Source organism: Chamaea fasciata, unplaced genomic scaffold, assembly GCF_029207755.1.
Source record: "Chamaea fasciata isolate MVZ Bird 193981 ecotype frontalis unplaced genomic scaffold, bChaFas1.0.hap1 SCAF_2, whole genome shotgun sequence".
Classification (NCBI taxonomy): Eukaryota; Metazoa; Chordata; class Aves; order Passeriformes; family Sylviidae; genus Chamaea; species Chamaea fasciata.
The window spans coordinates 14,807,185-14,824,438 of record NW_027094087.1 but is presented as its reverse complement, the minus strand read 5'-3'; the positions used below and the strand labels follow the sequence as shown (position 1 = coordinate 14,824,438).

The window sequence follows — 17,254 nt, the reverse complement described above, 5'->3', positions numbered from 1 at the left end:
CTGCAGATATATCTTTGTGGAGAATTGGAGGAGAATTAAACTGTTGTGTTGCTGCTCTGTGGTGTTTGGATTGCGGGCAGCTTGCGTAGAGTTTATGCTTTACATTTAGTTCTCTGGTCAAATACCCTGTCAGGGGTCAGCATCCCTGCTTATAGTCCTTGGATGTTGCATCAAGTGAACTAAAATACATGTTATTTCTACTTTCACTGCACACTGTGACCTAGCTAGTCTGAAATAAAAGTTGACAGCCACTTGTTGTGGTTGAACAAAAGTCTGGTTTTCAGGTTGAGGGGGGATGGTTCCCTGTGGAGACTTGCTGGAGCCAATCAACTAGCTAGTATTGAAGAGCTAATTAGCTAGCTAGGTTTGAAGATTGACATCCAGTTAAACCACTTAATAGAATTGAACACACCCCTGTAGGAAAGCGCATTTGAAAACAAAGCCCAGGAAGACTCTCTTGGCTTCTGACCTTTGAAGAGGTAAACTGGCTGAACTGACACCATGCGGCCAGGTCAGGCCAGGTTGCCGTGTGACCAGGGCAGCCCCCACATGGCCCGGCTGAGATTTTCTGCCCCTGGAGGGGTGGTAAGTGGGCTGCCAAGTCCCTCACTGGGAAGTCTGCTAGGCCCCTTCCCAGCAAGGCTGGGCTTGCTTTCCCGGCAAAGCCTGTTGGTCCCTTTTTTCAGTGATGCTGCTAGTCTATGCTGGCCAGAGGCTATATTGGCACCAGGAACAACCATGCAGCAGGGACCAGTGAGACAGTGCCACGCAGCTGCAGCTATTCTGTCATGACTCGCAATGGACTGTATTTGCTTAGCTGCTTTTAGCCAGCTACGCTGTGGACTGAAGGACAAAAGCAGCGGCAGCAGTTTTTTTCTTTTTTCCCAACACCTCACATGAAGGAAAAGTGTGGGGTAGTGCTGGCAGCCAGTGTGGCTTGCGCAGTGCCAGTGGAGACCATATGATTGGCAGCAAAGACACAGCAATTCCTCAACTGAGAAGCCTGGATGAAACCAACCTTTTAATGCTGCAGAACTCTATAAAAACTGTTTCAATTGATAAAGCTTGAGAACAAATGAACCTATGAACACCAGTTCTCTCCTGAATCAGAAAAAAGAAAGATGAAGGCATGTAGAAACAACGACATGAGACTCAGAAGTCAGTGAAGAAGGAGTCAAATTCTAGATGGGAGGGGATTAAGGAGGTGCCTTAGTCTTAGGCTGAAATTCTTTTTGTAAGGCTATGGTGAAGATACATTTGATATATCAGACTTTTTTCCCTGGAGCTCATGGAAGTGCATTTGGGAGATATAGTGTTCTAACACAACTGTGAGCCAAGGCACCAATATTGAAGCAAGTAAATGTTTCTATAATCCAATGATAAACTTGAACAAAAAGAAGTGAGAGAGATGAGAAACCTTACCCCAGGGATAGTAATAAAAAGCTTCTGTTCCCAGAGATAGTTGAAGAAGGCTTTTGTTTTATGCTAGAACAACTCATCCTTAAAATAGCACCCTAGTAAGTTGACATGGCCCATCAAAGCAGCTCTGGGAAAGCTGCAAAGTATAAGAGGGACTTTCACACTGCAAACAGATTTTTCCTTTCCCAGGCAGCTGATTCACTGTGGCATTAAAGCCACAAGAGAATGTTTTTTGTGGAAAAGCCTCTGTAGCATGGCAAGAGAGCCTCCTCTACCTAAGAGAACTGAAGAAAGACTATTCTAGAGGTGGTAAACTCACTAAAAGTCCTAGGTTTTGCCTTTTTATGTTGTCAGTATGGAAGTAAAGAAGGTGTGGGGGGAGGAAAATTGTTCTAAAGGTTTATTCTAATTTTTCTTTCAATTCTGTGAATAAAGTTTTCTTTATAACCTTTAAAGTTTGACCCTGCTTTGCCACCTCCTAACCCTTATCTCACAGCAGAAAATGAGTAAATAATTCTAGTAAGTGCCTAGTGGATTTAACTAGTGTTAGACCCACTACGTAATTAGTGCATTAGCCAAAAAACTGAAATGGGCAAACCCAAACTGCATTGTTTCTCTATTAGTGTATGGAAATAAGGCTTCCTTGTACTGAAATAAGGCTGCCTTGCACAAGGCATCATTAGTGTTCAGTGGTATTTTCTGTAGTAGAGCACCAGGCTCAGTAGCCAAATAAAAATTTTTCCCTTGCATTGTTGCAGCATGTGTGACATCTTGCATGGGCTAGCTCATTACATCTCAATAAAGAAACAAGCAGGAGGTGGGAAAGCATGGAATTATTTTATCTTTTGTGAAGATGGTTTATCAGGATGCTCTAGCTGATGACTGTCAAAAGCAAGATGATGTTTTAATCTTCAAAATTATTTATTTAAAAGACAAATGAAAAAATCACCAAAAGTAAGTCACTTTTTGAAGGATTTATGTGTTCTAAACAGCACAAGTACAGTGGCGCTATTTAAGACAAAAAAGCTCACTTTTCAAGTATGTGGTTCCAACATGATTAAAAATCCTGGAGGGTTTCTTACCTCCTAGCAGAAGGCTAATGCTTTGGAGTTTTTTAATGCTTAATGATCTGTGGTGATTTTAGTCTACTTATTGGTAAGAAAACAGCACTTCATCTTTATTATGTCATCTTATTTGGAGCATTTCTCTTGGATCTGGCTATAATAGTTAACAATGGATAATCTCATTTATCTTCGTCATTTGGGGATCTGAATGTTGCCTCCAAGTTCATCTTAGTCTCTTTCATGGAAATCTGTTAAATTCAATTAATATGAACTTGAAATACTGTCTTTGAGGATGCTGTGTTTGAATGCAGTACTTCTCATGAGAGTTCAAATCAAAGGTGTATGAGCATGTCTATTCTGCTGTCACTGTTGTCAAGACAGAGAGCAACTGCTGTTAGTAGGTGGACTTGGAAGAGGACACTGAGGCCTTAGTATAGTTGGAAAAACCGGAAACTCATACTCTGAATTTTTGGCTTCTGGTTCACCTCTTCAATCAGTTGCTTTCTTTATCCTTGTGTGAATGAGAGATGTTTTTGTAAGATTCTGGCAACCACAATAACAGCATGTCTTCCCATAGACGAGTAAGGGTTGTCAAGCACAGTTTTTCTTGTGTTTCAATGTTTTGCATAACTGAACTTGCACGTGATACCTATTTCTGTATTAGAAAATTACCGTAAGAATGCCACACTGGAAGAAAGTTCTTGGATTGACAGATTCTATTTTCCCTGGCTCCCAGACTTAACTAACAGTTGGAGTATTCCATAGCACTCAATAAGATCAGGAATCCAGAACTTATGGTGGGAGTATACCTTCTAAATAGGAAAGTGAGAACATGTACAGGGTACTGCTGTCTATTTGGTTAACATTCCAGATATGGAAATCAGTAAAGCTTTTGCTAAAGACCATCCGTGGAAGAATTCAGATAAAGGCTGTGTCCTTAAAGAGAGCAGTTGCTGTAAGATACCAGAGGTGGGGTTTGAAAATCTAAATATATATTGAAAAAAATAGTGTATTTCTGTAGGGTGGTCTTCATGTATTGGGAAGAGTGGTTTGAACATTTTTTTTTATCTTGTCCCATATTGCTTCCTGCATATTAGTTGCTTTTTTTCCTCTTGCTTTCTTGAATCTCTTGAATAATGGATTTTGGAAAATCTTAGGCTTAACATAACAATCTTTCTGACTGTTGTGTCCTTAGAGATGTATTTTATTTGAGGCTGACAATTTCTTCACGTCCAATTTTGGGTGGTTTTGCTAAGCTTTTTAAGCCGAAGGATTGCATTCTATAGAGTAACTGGTTTGTGTGGTCAAACCTGTAACTCCTTTGGTTTGTTATTTCCAGTGAAGTTGAGATTCCTGGCTTATATAATGTTTTTTGTTTGTCCATCATGATTGTGCAGAGGGCTATATGTATGTAATGTACCTGGTGTGTGATCCCTGCTGGAGAGAATTGGTGCTGGAGGCCATCCTGTGTTACTGTTGCCCAGGCTGCTGAATGAAGCTGCTGGGTTGTTTCTGAGGTCTTCACTGTGTCTTGGTTTGCTTTGTTTCTTTCCTTACTCTTGTTTCTTGTTCATAGGTCCTGAAAAGGAAAAGGTTCTTGGTTTTGAGCATTAGCACAACTGTATCAAGGTCATGTACAGTACATTTAATCAGTAAAAGGACATGCGGAATGCAAACTGTAGAGTTGAAACCTGAAATGTGCCCAATTGAGAAAATGAAAGAATCCTCTGCCTTTTTCTGCTAAGCACTTCTGAAGGTCTTTTTCTTTATTACTTAATTTTTTATAGTTAATATTTTATGTATGCAATAATGATGATCTTGTCTTTGTTCTGGTGGATGAAATAGATAAGGTGTGTCTATCTCCTAGAGCCAGAAAGCAGAGAGATGGAGAAATGGCTTCACCTTGGACACCATGGGAGTGGGGCATAGCATCAGATGTTGAAGGCCAGACTTTCTTTTGAATGTGCTACATGATTATTATGAAAAAACTCATGGACATGGAGTAGCTGCCCAAACACCAGCAACTGGGTGCACAATGATATGAAAATAGCTTGTATCTAGTGGGACAGTAAAGTTTGGGTGGGGTGTTTTGTGGTGGTGGTGGTGGGTGGTTTTTTTGTTTGTTTTTTTGTTTGTTTTTGTTGTTGGTTTTGTTTGGGTTTTTTGTTTTTGTTTTAGTAGCAGGTGATTCAAGTACCCTAAAAACAGATACAGGGCAGGATCTGTTTCAGCATGGGGTGTCTAGTAATGCTGTATTAATTCCCTCTTTACAGTTCTGTTGTGGAGAGATAAAATTCATAGATTTTTATAGAGGAAGGATTGAAGAACTGTACCTTCAATTCAAAATGAATAAGGTCTGTCAACATCTGTTTGAGTCTGTTCAGCTTTTATATATGCCTTGAAAGTAATCCAGGTAATGTGTTACATTGTTTAATCCTGCTGTTGACAGCTTAGTTTCTTCTGGCTTGCTTATGGCAGTGTTTTTGTGTGCCAAAAAAAGGATTGTCTAATTACAGATGTGTGCCAAAAAAAGGTTTGTCTAATTACAGATGTTTTAGCCTTTTGGGTAGCATAAATATTTCAAGAAGGATCTTCTGGGCATGTTCTTCCTTGTAGCAGTCAGCAAGTCCTCATCATGCCAAACACTTGGTGGTTAAAGTCAGCAAATGCCAGAAATACTTTGTTAATTCATATTCACATTGCTTGTGGGGTGAAATTGGGAAATTGTTATTTTTTAATATAATAATAATGATTCTAGTAATCCAACTAGTCAGACAGCTTGCAGAGCAGACTGAGTCACAGACTCGCCACTTGAGCAAAGAATAGTTCTACATCAAAAGAAGATGAGAGGGACCTCTGGCATATATGTGGGGTGCAATCATAGTGCAAAATAGGTGAAACATGTTAAAATTGGTGAATTACATCAGACTCCTCACATGACTTTGTTCAGATGTTTGTGGCTCAGACCAGTGGCAGCAGAGGATGATTCCATTCTGCATGATTTAGAGAATAAGTAATGCAGTCTGTGGAAGAGTTGCTTTGGCAGTGTAGACAGTGCCTTTGTATCAAGGGCAGATAAAGAACTGTATGCAAGTAATAATGAGAATAAAATAGGCATCTCAGAGCTTCCTTTGAAATCCAGTTGATGCACGGTGGAAGTCCTGTTTCACAAGGAAAATTACAGCTCTTCTGGCTGTGGTAAATTTTGCTCAGGTAGAGAAAGCTTTGTTCAGATTGAAACACAGGAAAAATCTTCTGAGCAGGTTGGTTTCAGCTTCCATTCTTTCTTGGAAAAGCTTAAAAATGCATTGTATAGTTGCTGCACTGCAGTAACAATTCTGTCGATTTAGAGTAATTAGTTCAGTCATCTGGTGTTGTCTTTCTACAGTAGGAAAATGATGTAAGTCCACAGGATTTTCCAAATCTGAAAAATCTGGTATCTCTTTTTCAAGGAAGTTTGTTTCAGGAAAACTCATGCGCCTTGTGTAATTTAACTCGCTCTTGTCTAATTACTCTCTTGTCAAAAATATAGGATGTTAGCACTGTGTAATAAATCAGTCACACAAGAGTCATGCTTAGAAGTGTAAAAACAGTGTGGTGATTTTTGTACTGTTTTTTTTTTTAAGTTGTTATAATTAGTACTTATTTATTTATTTAGAAATTTTCAAGTCCAGTTACTTAAACAGAGGCCTTTGAAATCATATTGTTATATGTACAGTAAGCAAATTTTGCTGAGTTGCCCACAGGGATCTAAAAAGATTAAGAGCGCCAATGAGGTAATTTAAATACTTTATTTACTATCTTCCTTTTTTCTTCCTTCACAATGCTTCTAAACATCCTTGTAGAACTTCTGCTAAAGCTCATGGAAGGCAGGGAGGTGATTCAAGACAGCAGCATGGCTTCACCAAGTGCCAGTCCTGCCTGACCTACCCAGTGGCCTTCTGTGATATAATGACTACATCAGTGGGCAAGGGAAAGGTTACCAATGTCATTTACCTAAACTTCCGTAAAGCCTTTGACTTGCTTCCTCACAACTTCCTTCTCTCTAAATAGGAGAGACCTATTCAATCAGTGGACTGGTAGATGGGTAAGAAAGAGATAGGATAGTCACATACAGAGGGTGGTGGTCAATGGCCGAGAGTCCGATGGACATTGGTGACCAGTGGTGTCCCTCAGGGGTCTGTATTGGGATGGGTGATATTTAATATCATCATTAATGACGTAGAGTGATTGAGTGCACCCTCAGCAAATTTGTTGATAGCACTAAGTTAAGTGGTGCTGTTGCCTAACCTGTAGGGTGGAATATCATCCATGGGGACCTGGATGAGCTTGAGAAGTGACCTTTGGGAATCTCATGAGGTTTAACCAAGTGGAAGGTGCTACATCTGAGTCAGGGAAACCCCTCATATCAATCCAGGCTGGGGGATGAGCAAATCCAGAGGAGCCCTACAAGAAGAATTTAGAGGTGCTGGTGGGTGAGAGGCTCTACATGCCCTGGCTGTGTGCTCTGGGAGCCCAGAAACCCCCTGTGTGCTGGGCTGCGTACAAAGCCCTGTGGGGCAGCAGGGGAGGAAAAGGATTCTGCCTCTTTGCCCCACTCTGCTGAGACCACAGCTGCAGTGCTGCATCCAGCTCTGAGGTCCCAGCACAGGAAGGACAGAGACCCGTTAGAGCCAGTCTAGAGGAGGGGCACAAAAGTGATCACAGGCATGGGACACCTCTCCTATGGAAACAGTCTGAGAGAATTGGGGTTGCTTAGCCTGGAGAAGGCTTCAGGCTGAATTTACTGTGCCCTTTCTATACCTGAAGGAAGCTAACAAAAAAGGTGGAGAGAGACCATTTACAAGGATCTGGAGTGTCCTGGGCAACGGGGAATGGCTTCACACTGGCAGAGGACAGGTGTAGATTAGATATTAGAAAGAAATCCTTCCCTATGCAGGTGGAGAGGCACTGGCACAGGCTGCCAAAGAAGCTGTGGGTGCCTCATCCCTAGAAGTGTTCAAGGCCAAGTTGGATGGAACTATAAGCAACCTGGTCTAATGGAAGGTGTCCCTGTTCATGGAAGGGGGTTGGAATGAGATGATCTTCAAGGTCCTTTTCAACACAAGCCTTTCTAAGATAAATTGGATATGACTCTGTGGAGAGGTTGAGTAACAACAATTTTTTGGGGATGGAGGCAAAATATAAGCATCCCTGAAATGGATTGCTGTCCTTTTACAAACTATCCTTTGGCAGCCCAGTTTTAGCAGGAAAACTTGGAAAACAAATACCATAAAAAAGGAATGACGATACTATGCAGAAGAATTCTTTTTCCATGGGGTGCTTAAGCATGGTAGTGGAAATGTGATGAATGAGATGTGAGGCTATCTCACAGTTATCAGCTACTTCAAATTAAAAACAAGTCAATAAATTACTGAACATTGACATATGAGGGATAAAGTTCTTTTGAGAAGCTGACTTTGCTCAAATGTTAAAGTCTTTATCAAGTTGATTGAATTAGGATTGTTCTTCAATTTTTGACTGAACAGATAGAATTTAAATTTGTTTCATATTATCGAGTTTGGTTCTGCATAGTGGGAGATAAGAAAAGGCTTGTGGAATAAGGGCCTTTTTCACCGTTGTTAAATCCTGTTCACTTCTGTTCACTCTTGCTCACCAGAAAGCACTCTGGGAAAGGTTCAACTAACAGCGTGGTAAAAAAAGTTTATATAACCAGAGAACAAATTGTATGACTAGTTTGTGGTCACCTTGTGCTTGGGGCAGTGATGGGTTGGGGAGACACATGGACACTGAGTGATCAGAAAGGTGGCTGAGTAAAAGGATTCATGGACAGCGACACCTGCAGTGGCAGGCAGCCAGTGCATTGTTTTGCTTAAGTTTAGAGCATGAAAAGGCCTGTTTTTTTGCAATAAACAATCTCTCTTTATGACTGCTAAAGGGGGGTCCAAATGTCTTTATTCCTCATTGCTACACTGCATATAGTAATTTTCCTTTTCATATCCTTCCCAGGTACACATGCAATGAAATAGGTTTGAAATATGATTTATACCACCAAAAAATGGTGCTTTAGTGTAAATGCAAACGAGAAGTTAGGGCTTTTTAAAATATTTGCTCTCAACTTACAGTTTTTCTTTTGCAGCAGTCAGTTTCATGGATATGATAGGACTCCAGAAGTTATTACTGAGCTTGGAGTAGTTCTGTGGTCTGTTGCATTGCTGTGAAATGCGCTCCTATTTTTCTCCTACTTAATGTATTTATTTAAGGTAAGTGATAGTGGCGCTGAGTGTTGGAATAGAAAATACAGTGCTGGAATTAGATGGTTTACAGTGGTTTATTTCACTGCAAAACCTCTATTTGCCCTGTAAAACAGAGTCTTATGTTTGTTTTGGGATAGTGACAGCCCTGCAGGTGATGAAATTTTAAATGGAGTGTCATTAGCGTTTCTGCATGTGTAGTCGTACCAAAAGAAGGCATAATAGTTGTCATATTTATTGGTATTGTTATACACTTACTTTGTAAAACTTGCACACTTGCTGAATTTCATCTTTTTTTCTCTCCTATTTTTCCAAATGAGTAAAGGATTATTAATTCTGACAGGAGTTGTCTTTTTCTTGTTTACCCTACCACTATTAGTCAATATAGCCATGTAAATGACCAAAGACTGTTTCAAAGTCTAAATTATTAGCTTGGGAGCAAGATTTTTTTTTTTAACTTTTATCTTCTTAATGCACTTTTTATTCAAAATGTCTATATTTTATTTGTAAAATCGTGATGTTATTCCACTCCCTCTACCTCCCTGTCTTCTATGTTTGGGTTTAGTTGGTGCTGCACTAGATTTAATGCTTCCTGGAAGGCATTCCAGTCTTGAGTAATTTTGGTCAATCTGCTTGTTGTAATTTTTCTTCCTGCCAAAATGGCAGTTTTTATAAAAAATTGTGACTAAACTGTGTGGAGATACTTTCAGGCTGGGGATACCTGTTTGCTGTGAGGTTTTCAGTTACTGTCACATCGATGGCTAACTTCAAGGTCTGTAAATTTTGGTATGGACTCTTAATGTAACTACAGAGAAGACTTGGTTGGGTGAAGGTTGTCCCTGATCCTCCCATTATCCTCCTGCCCTTAGTGGTGCATGTCATCACGCGTAGCAAACTGCTGGCGTTCCTGGTCTGGTTGTGACCATGGTGACATAGAGGCTAGAATGGAATACAGTATTTCAGTTGGAAGGGAGCTACAAAGGTCATCTAGTCCAGCTGCCTGACCAAGTTACAGTCTGTTACCAAGGGCATTGCTCAGTTGCTATTGACAGTCTTGGGGCGTTGCCAACCTCTCCAGGAAGCCTGTTCCAGTGTTTGACTATCTTCTTGGTTAAAAAATGCTTCCTAATATCCAGTCTGAGCCTGGCACAGAGTTGAACCATTCCCATGCATCCTATTACTGGATCCCATAGAGAAGAGCTCAGCACTTCCCTCTCCACTTCCCTCCTCAGGAAGCTGTAGGGAGCAAGGATGTTACTCCTCAGCCTCCTTCTGTCCAGTTAGATAAGCCCAGAGTCCTCAGGTTTTCCTTGCAGGATGTCATTCCTTTAATGCCCTTCCATCAGCTTTGTTGCTCTTCTCTGGATGCACTCAAGCATGTTCACATCTTCTGAAATTAAGGCATTCAAATTGAAGGTTGTGGGAGTGTGGCTTTTAGGTTTTTTTTTTTTTGGAAGCAGATGTGTTGCTGGCAGTATTGGTGGTAGGTGAGAAACTCCTGACACTGCACTTATTGAGGAATGCGTTTTTGTTATGCTCATGTAGCTGATGCAAAGGTCTGCCTTCTCTGACTCGATGGGTTACTCCCCTGTGATAATTCATCACATTTATGACTGCATTCAGAAATGTTGATTTTTGTAGCTAAATTTAAATCTTTAGTCACTCAGAGGAGCATGGAAATGTCTGCAGGATGGTGCTAGACGTGTTCAGCACAGGAGCTAGGCTTCTGCTGCTCTTGTGGTTCGCCACATTGCTTCCTAGTGATTCCCCAGGGAGGGAAATCCCTTTGCTCTTGTGTGTGTTCACATGTGCACATGCAGGTCAGCTATTTATACAGACACTTCTGCCAAGTCTTGTGAATATCTCTTGTATGAACTTGGTTGCTGGTTCACTCAGGTCTTTAGGGAGGGGAGCACTCACTTACCTGTTGCTCAACAAGATACCCCTGTGAACTCAGTGCTTAGTCCTGGCATATTTTTTGGTTTGGTTTTGATACTTGATTTCAGGGTAAAAAAATGCCTGGATCTGGGTTGGGGTATTTTTCTCCAAGTATTTGGAACGTGACCTGAGGGAAGCACTAAAACAAAGATGTATGGAATAAATACAGCCTATATCTCAGGACCTTGTAAAGGCTGTGGGTAAGGAGAATGGTTGGCCGCTGGAAGATAATTTGGAGAATATTATATTTTCCTCTGCAGGCTTGAAGGCAGATTTGCTTTTAATTTATTTGTGGAGCAGTTGATCCTTGAGCTGTTGTGGAGATGTGGGTATTGTGCTGTTGTGATGCATTTTGGCATTATTGTTTATGAAGCAGGCCAGGATGACAGCACGCAGATATTTGCACTTGCGTTAAATAGGTTATAGTCAGGCCAAATAAACTTCTCTAGTTTTCCAGCAGCTTTTTGATGGAGTCTGTTTCTCAACCAAATTTTGGATGATGTCTTTTTGTAAATTAGATACGGATGTGCTCTGGGGGTTTTGCAGGTTAGGAAGGTGTTTTTTTCTGTGACTGTTTGTGAGAAACGTTTGTCTTCCAGGAGGAGCAACTGTACTGAGCAATTTTACTGTGTAATCAGTTTTTCTGACCTATTTCTGTAGCCTGTTGACAACAGTAATTGCTGCTGCTGTTTCTATGTGAACGTTGTACAGTAAAACACTGCCTCTAAATTATTCATGTTGATTTTGACAACCTCTTACTCTTTTTCATCTCTAAGGAAAAGTGAGGAGATGGAAAAATTTCCTTGGTTTTGACAAACAGCCATCCTAAAGTTGTGAGGAGACAATAATTTGGTATTTCCTCCTTTTCTTTTTAGGTGGCATTGTTTGGTTTTGTGTGGGGGATTTTGTTTGTTTGTTTGTTTTTGGGTTTTTTGTTTCAGTTTTTGGGTTTTTTGTGTGTTTGTTGGGGGTTTTTTGTTTTGGTTTTTTTGTTTGTTTGGGGTTTTTTTGTGTCCTGATTTCGTTTTTAAGAAAGGGGATTTTTTCATTGTGAATCTACGTGTGCAGGTTTTTAAATACAAATAGCCTTTGAAGCATTTGTGTTCTGTGAAGATCCTAACAAAGCTAAGAGGAGAAATATTTTACGGCTTACATAAGATGTCTAGAGCAGAGATAGATTACAGTCTGCCAGAGTTGATGGCTAACTAATGGGCAAGAAGCACCAGATTTGTGTCTGGTGATGTAAGCCTGTATTTGCATGTCATTTGCCCGGTTTGAACTGTAGACTTCTAGAACTGAGCAACTATCTTCACTTGTAGGGTACAGCAGAGCAGACAGTCCAGTGGAAAAAACACCTGGTCTTTCCACTGGGAATAACAAGTCTCTGTATCATGTTTTGCTCACTGAATGTGTAAGGCAACATTTTTTTTACCTCTGTTCTTTATAGGAAAAACAATTATGAGTGGCCTCACTTTAAAGGTAAAATTTCTTTTATTTTGTTAATAGTTTTGTTAATAGAGGAGGTAAACTGCTGTGTATGCAAATTGGTGCTTCTTTAGTTAACGAGAAACCTCAGATTTCAACTTGAATATGCTATAAAAGTTTGGAGGAAGCACAGCCATGGATTGTAAGGGTCCTGTGTTATGATTGGATACGCATAATTGTTCACATTATTTAAACTCCTGTATAACCATCATTAAACCTTAAAACTGTAGTTGCTGACTTCTTGGTTGGAGGTTTGAAGTGGTGTTAGCATTATAAATGAAAATCCGGGAGAGATTATTTTTGTCATCTCCTAAAATAAGGAGGACAGTTGTTCTTGGGCAAGTTGTAGATATGGAGGTTGTTTTTGAAAGTCCTCTGCTTGAAAGTAGTTGCAAATGCAATAATTATTGCAAATTAAATAAACTTTGAGTGTTTATAGAAGTGGCTTCAGGTTAATATTTGCAGAATAAAGCAATATAAATCACAGAAGCTGTCTTAGGGACTTCTGGGGAATGGCTTTTGATGTTTCAATAGTTAATAACAGCACATAGAAGGTCTGATGCTTAGTTCCTTATTATGTTGTAGTTCTTAATTATAAGTTAATAGCAGAGCTATCTGAAGTGGTATTACTTTGGTTCCGTGATGGAAAACCTCTTGAGGGTAAAACCTTGCAGCCTGTGTTTTCTGAATATAACCTGCATTGTGAAAAAAGCTGACATTAGTTGGTTAAATAGGGATTATGAAGTGCTATTAGCAAATATACTAATTGTTTTTGTAACTGCAGAAAGCAGTGACAGAGAGAATGGAGGCGGGGAGAAGGCTATGCTTTCCGTCTTAAATAATGATAGTGTTTGACAGGAGAAGGCCTTTTGATATTATGATGGAATGGCAGTGAGCTAAAAAACTCCACACACTTTTGTTAATGTAAGTTATTCTTTCTTATAGTTTTGCAATTAGATAAACGTCTTTCAGTCCTCTGTACTCTGCTATCAAAATCTTTTTAGATTGCTCAGAAATAGTATAAATGGCATCCAGTATGCCATGTGGATGTGCATCTCTCCTCGAATAGATGTAGTAAATTGCCAGACCTGAAAGACAGGAAAACAGAGGCATCTCTACTACCTCCTAGCATGGAAAGGAAACAGATTCTCTACATCTTAGTCTCCTAATGCTTACATGATTTCTTTTTTTTTTTTTTTCTATATTGTATGTAATTCAGTATTTTGACATGAAAAAAATACTTGTAATGACTCTTTTCTCTAAAAAAACCCAGAAAACTACCATGAAATACCTACTTTTAAAGACAGGCTCCAGTAATTAAATAATGCCATTCAGGTGGCCTTGCTAAGACTGACCTTGTTCTGTCCGAAGTTGACCAATCTGAAGAGAAAACAGCTGAATTATGTCCTTCTTCTTTTCATATCCAAAGGAGTTAGATACCCAATGGGCTTCATCGCACAGAGTTGTCTTCTGATTTCAGTCTTTAGTGTTGGTTGGATTTTCTCTTCTTTAATATCCCCAGCTGTGAGAGTATGCAAAATATTGAAAGCCTATCCTTGGAAGGTATTTTGTTTTCTTTAAAACAGCGTTTTAAGCACTTCATCATTTATCTGCTTATAAGAAGGAGATGTATCAGAGGATCATGCAGGAAGGATGCACTCAGCTGGAGGTGAAATGAGTTTTGAAACTGGAAGACAGACCTCTGATATGCTGTAATTCTTTAAGGGAGACCCTGTTGTCAGCACTGAGCTTTACCACAGCCATGGAATCTTTGTTTCCATCTTTCCTGAACTTGTATCCTTACACTTCTAAAAATTAGTAATTTTGTTTTCTATATGAAAAAATGTCAGGCTGGTGCTTGAATGTCTTGTGACATAATAGACTAATGTAGATATCTAAATAGTGTACCATCAATTGAGATAATTTTTTCAGAGTCCTGTACATGCCATTTTTCAAATTTATGTAGTTCCCATTACAGAAATCCTATTACAGATGTCTTGTGGAAGTGATGAGTAGTGTTCATACTCATTCTTTGAAAACTGGATATACTAAGAAAACCTGAGCATAACATTTGAAGTTACCTTGAGATGCTGTACTAATTAGTCTGTTATTTAATGATTTGCCAAGAGGTAGGAAAAAAAGCCATGCTGCTACTTCAAGGTCATATGGAAAGGAGAAAAAATATGTAATTACAATTCCATTAATATGCTTAGAGTTTTTGCTTTTGCAGAATACTAATAAATAGTTGCTGTTAATGTAATTTGTGTCCCATGAGTTATTCTTTGGGAGACTAGTCTGCCTGAGAGCTTTAGGATTAGTCAAGGAGAGATTTGCCACTACAGGTGTTGTTGTAACAAAATGGACTGTAGCTTTATGTTATTCAGCATTCCTTTTATAGAAGCTGTTTATCAGTGTAGATTGGTGCTCTAGATTATTTAATTGCATTGTAATGCTGATTCTTTTTCTTGTGAGGGTATGAATGTGAATGAATGAAACCATTAGTTATGAAGAAAAATTTGAGTGGTGCATAAAATTCGTCACCAGCTCACATATTTTAGCTGGATATACCCTTGATGTGACCAGCAATGAATTCATTCACATGTTTAAAATGTTATGATAGTATGTGTGGGACAAATGACTTACCACTGTGTAAGTTTTACTAATGTTTTAGTCTCCTGCTTTTTTTTGAGTTTTTAATCTTCGTAAATATATGTGTTTTACAGAAACTGCTACATTTCCCCACCTTTCCCTAAAGATACTGCTGTTCAGTCCCCTTTGTGATCAAACTGCTGTTCAATGTTTCTTAAAATGAGTAATATTTAATGAGATTTTACATTATCAAGGATTTGGACCATATAGAAATCCCTTGAAATTAGTTATCTCAGCTAAATTTTATCTTTTATTTCTGGCTTTTATTTTGGTTAAACTTGGCAGTGTTAGGCTTACAGTTGGATTCAATCTTAAAGTCTCATTGCATCTAAATGAATCTTTGATTCTGTGATCTAAATACTTTAGTTTGGTTTTGATTTATGATTTTGAGTGAAAAAAAATCTAAAATCTGCCCTAATGTGACTAGTGTGTGCTTTATTAATTTACTAAAGATCTCAGTTGGAGGAGCGGACTGGGAATATAGAGTTCTCACCTACATATCACCTGTGGAATGACTCACTTCTACTTTTATTGAAATTTTGATAGGGTTATGTTGCATCTTTAAAGAAAAACAAAATAATTAGCTTGGAAGATATTTTGCAGATTGTAACAGATGTGCTACATTTGAGTTGCTCTCCAAAATTTCTGAAGGTATTAGAGGGAGTAAGCATGTGATGGTTTTCCTGATCAGGGCAATCCAAGACAAAGTGTCATCCCAGTTACTGGGAAATTCTATAATTACCCTGTGGAATGACAGTGATAGTTGACTGTTAAATTGTACACAATGTACTCATTGCACAGGAGAAAAGAAATTGAGATAGTAAAGGGAAATCTCGGCCAGCTGAGGTGTTCCTCTCTTTTAATTTTTTTTAATATATATTTTTTAATATTTTTTGAGCTGAATTGCAGTAACAAGTTAACATCTGAATGAAAACAGAAAGAGGAAAAGAAATGTTCTTGCTTTCCTCATTAAAAAAGAAACCCAAACAAAACCTTTGTTTAATTTTGAGATTTTCACTTTCAGTGCTAATCCAATGGGTAGTTAGATGTTCACTCCTGTTAGGTTTCTTAGTGTGGAGTTTGGGTTGGTTTTTTTTTTTTTAGTACTGTAGGCATATAAAATTCATTAAATCTTTTTTGTGTTTTTTTAAACAAACAGTCAAACTAATATGCCAGGTTTGCATATGTCTTCTGTCATATCTCCTATGCTACCATAATTCTGTTTCTTCAGTTTTTGGTGAATTTTTAAAATGCTTTTAATTCTCCTCTTGAGAAGCCTTCTAGCTAAGATTAAAAGTTAAAAATAGATATTTAAACCAAAATGAATACTCTGCTGCACTTTGAATATGATAAACTGGCCTTTGGAGCATGAGGGGCAGTGGTGAGCTGTAGACTTGTCTTTTGAGGTACCTAACCCAGAGAGGAGGTTTCTCTTTGTGTCATGTTCCTCAGATGTAAAACAAAAGGCGAATACTTTCACCTTATACCTTTACGGGTTGGCTCTTGGTCTGTCTTCAGTGCTGTGGTCCTGTGGGAGAGATTAAAGCCTGTGCTGAGGGTGCCTCTGATGCCTGGCTCTGTACCTCAGCAGTGCTTGGTTTGAGTGTCCTGGGCAGTGTCTGTGATTCAAGTGGAGGAGCACCTGTCTTGAGCCTGGTATTTTAATGCTTGGGAGATGCTATTCTGTAGTTCTTGGTGTGGGAAATCCACGGCAGGAGAAATGTGGCACTCAATATGAGTGATCGGCAAATTTCGTTTATTGTTAATTCACACAATGCTTTTATAATAACACTAATAAGCTCATGCATATTGCAAAAGTTAAGCTCAGGATTGGTGCTCAGACTAAAAGTAAGGTACGCCTCTTTCTACATTTCTTTGTGGTTACATAGTTTGAGTAAGTTTTAGTTTTACCGTGCTTCTCCCTCATATCTTTCAGCTACAAGGTCTTGTTATCGTTTAGCAGCTGTGCTCAAGGACATGTGAAGCTTACTGCCTTGCTGGTTCTCATGAGAGTGCCTGTGTGCTCAGCAAAGCTCTCTCATGTCTGCGTGACCTTTTGCAGCTAGCCAGTTATCAATCACACTCTCCACATCTTGGTTATAAGCAAAACCTTCAGCAGAGCCATTTTGATATCTCCCCAACCCCTTTGCGTTTTGAAGTTCAATCCAAGAAAAGCTTAGGTGGAAGCTGCTTTTAACCCACCATCTTCATAAGACATGATAGAGTATGTGTGCTCAACAAGGAGATGTACTACTGAGGGGCTTGAAAAAGGATACACTGTGAGGTTTTTTTGGAAACTCTTGCTAAAAACTTGTTACTGTTTCATTTAGTTGTTAGTAAACCCCTCCCCCACATTATAACAGCTATATTTGGAAAATTAAACTTCTGTGTCTGTGCTCCAACTGCTCTCATTGTTCTGTGTTTAGCCCAAGATGGTAAGAAGAC

The 17,254-nt window shown here is 39.1% G+C and overlaps 1 protein-coding gene across 8 annotated transcripts in view; it reads left to right on the top strand.

Moving 5' to 3' along the window:
- Positions 1-17,254, top strand: part of APP (amyloid beta precursor protein) — a 228,305-nt gene that overhangs the window by 29,767 nt on the left and 181,284 nt on the right. The window lies entirely within an intron of this gene.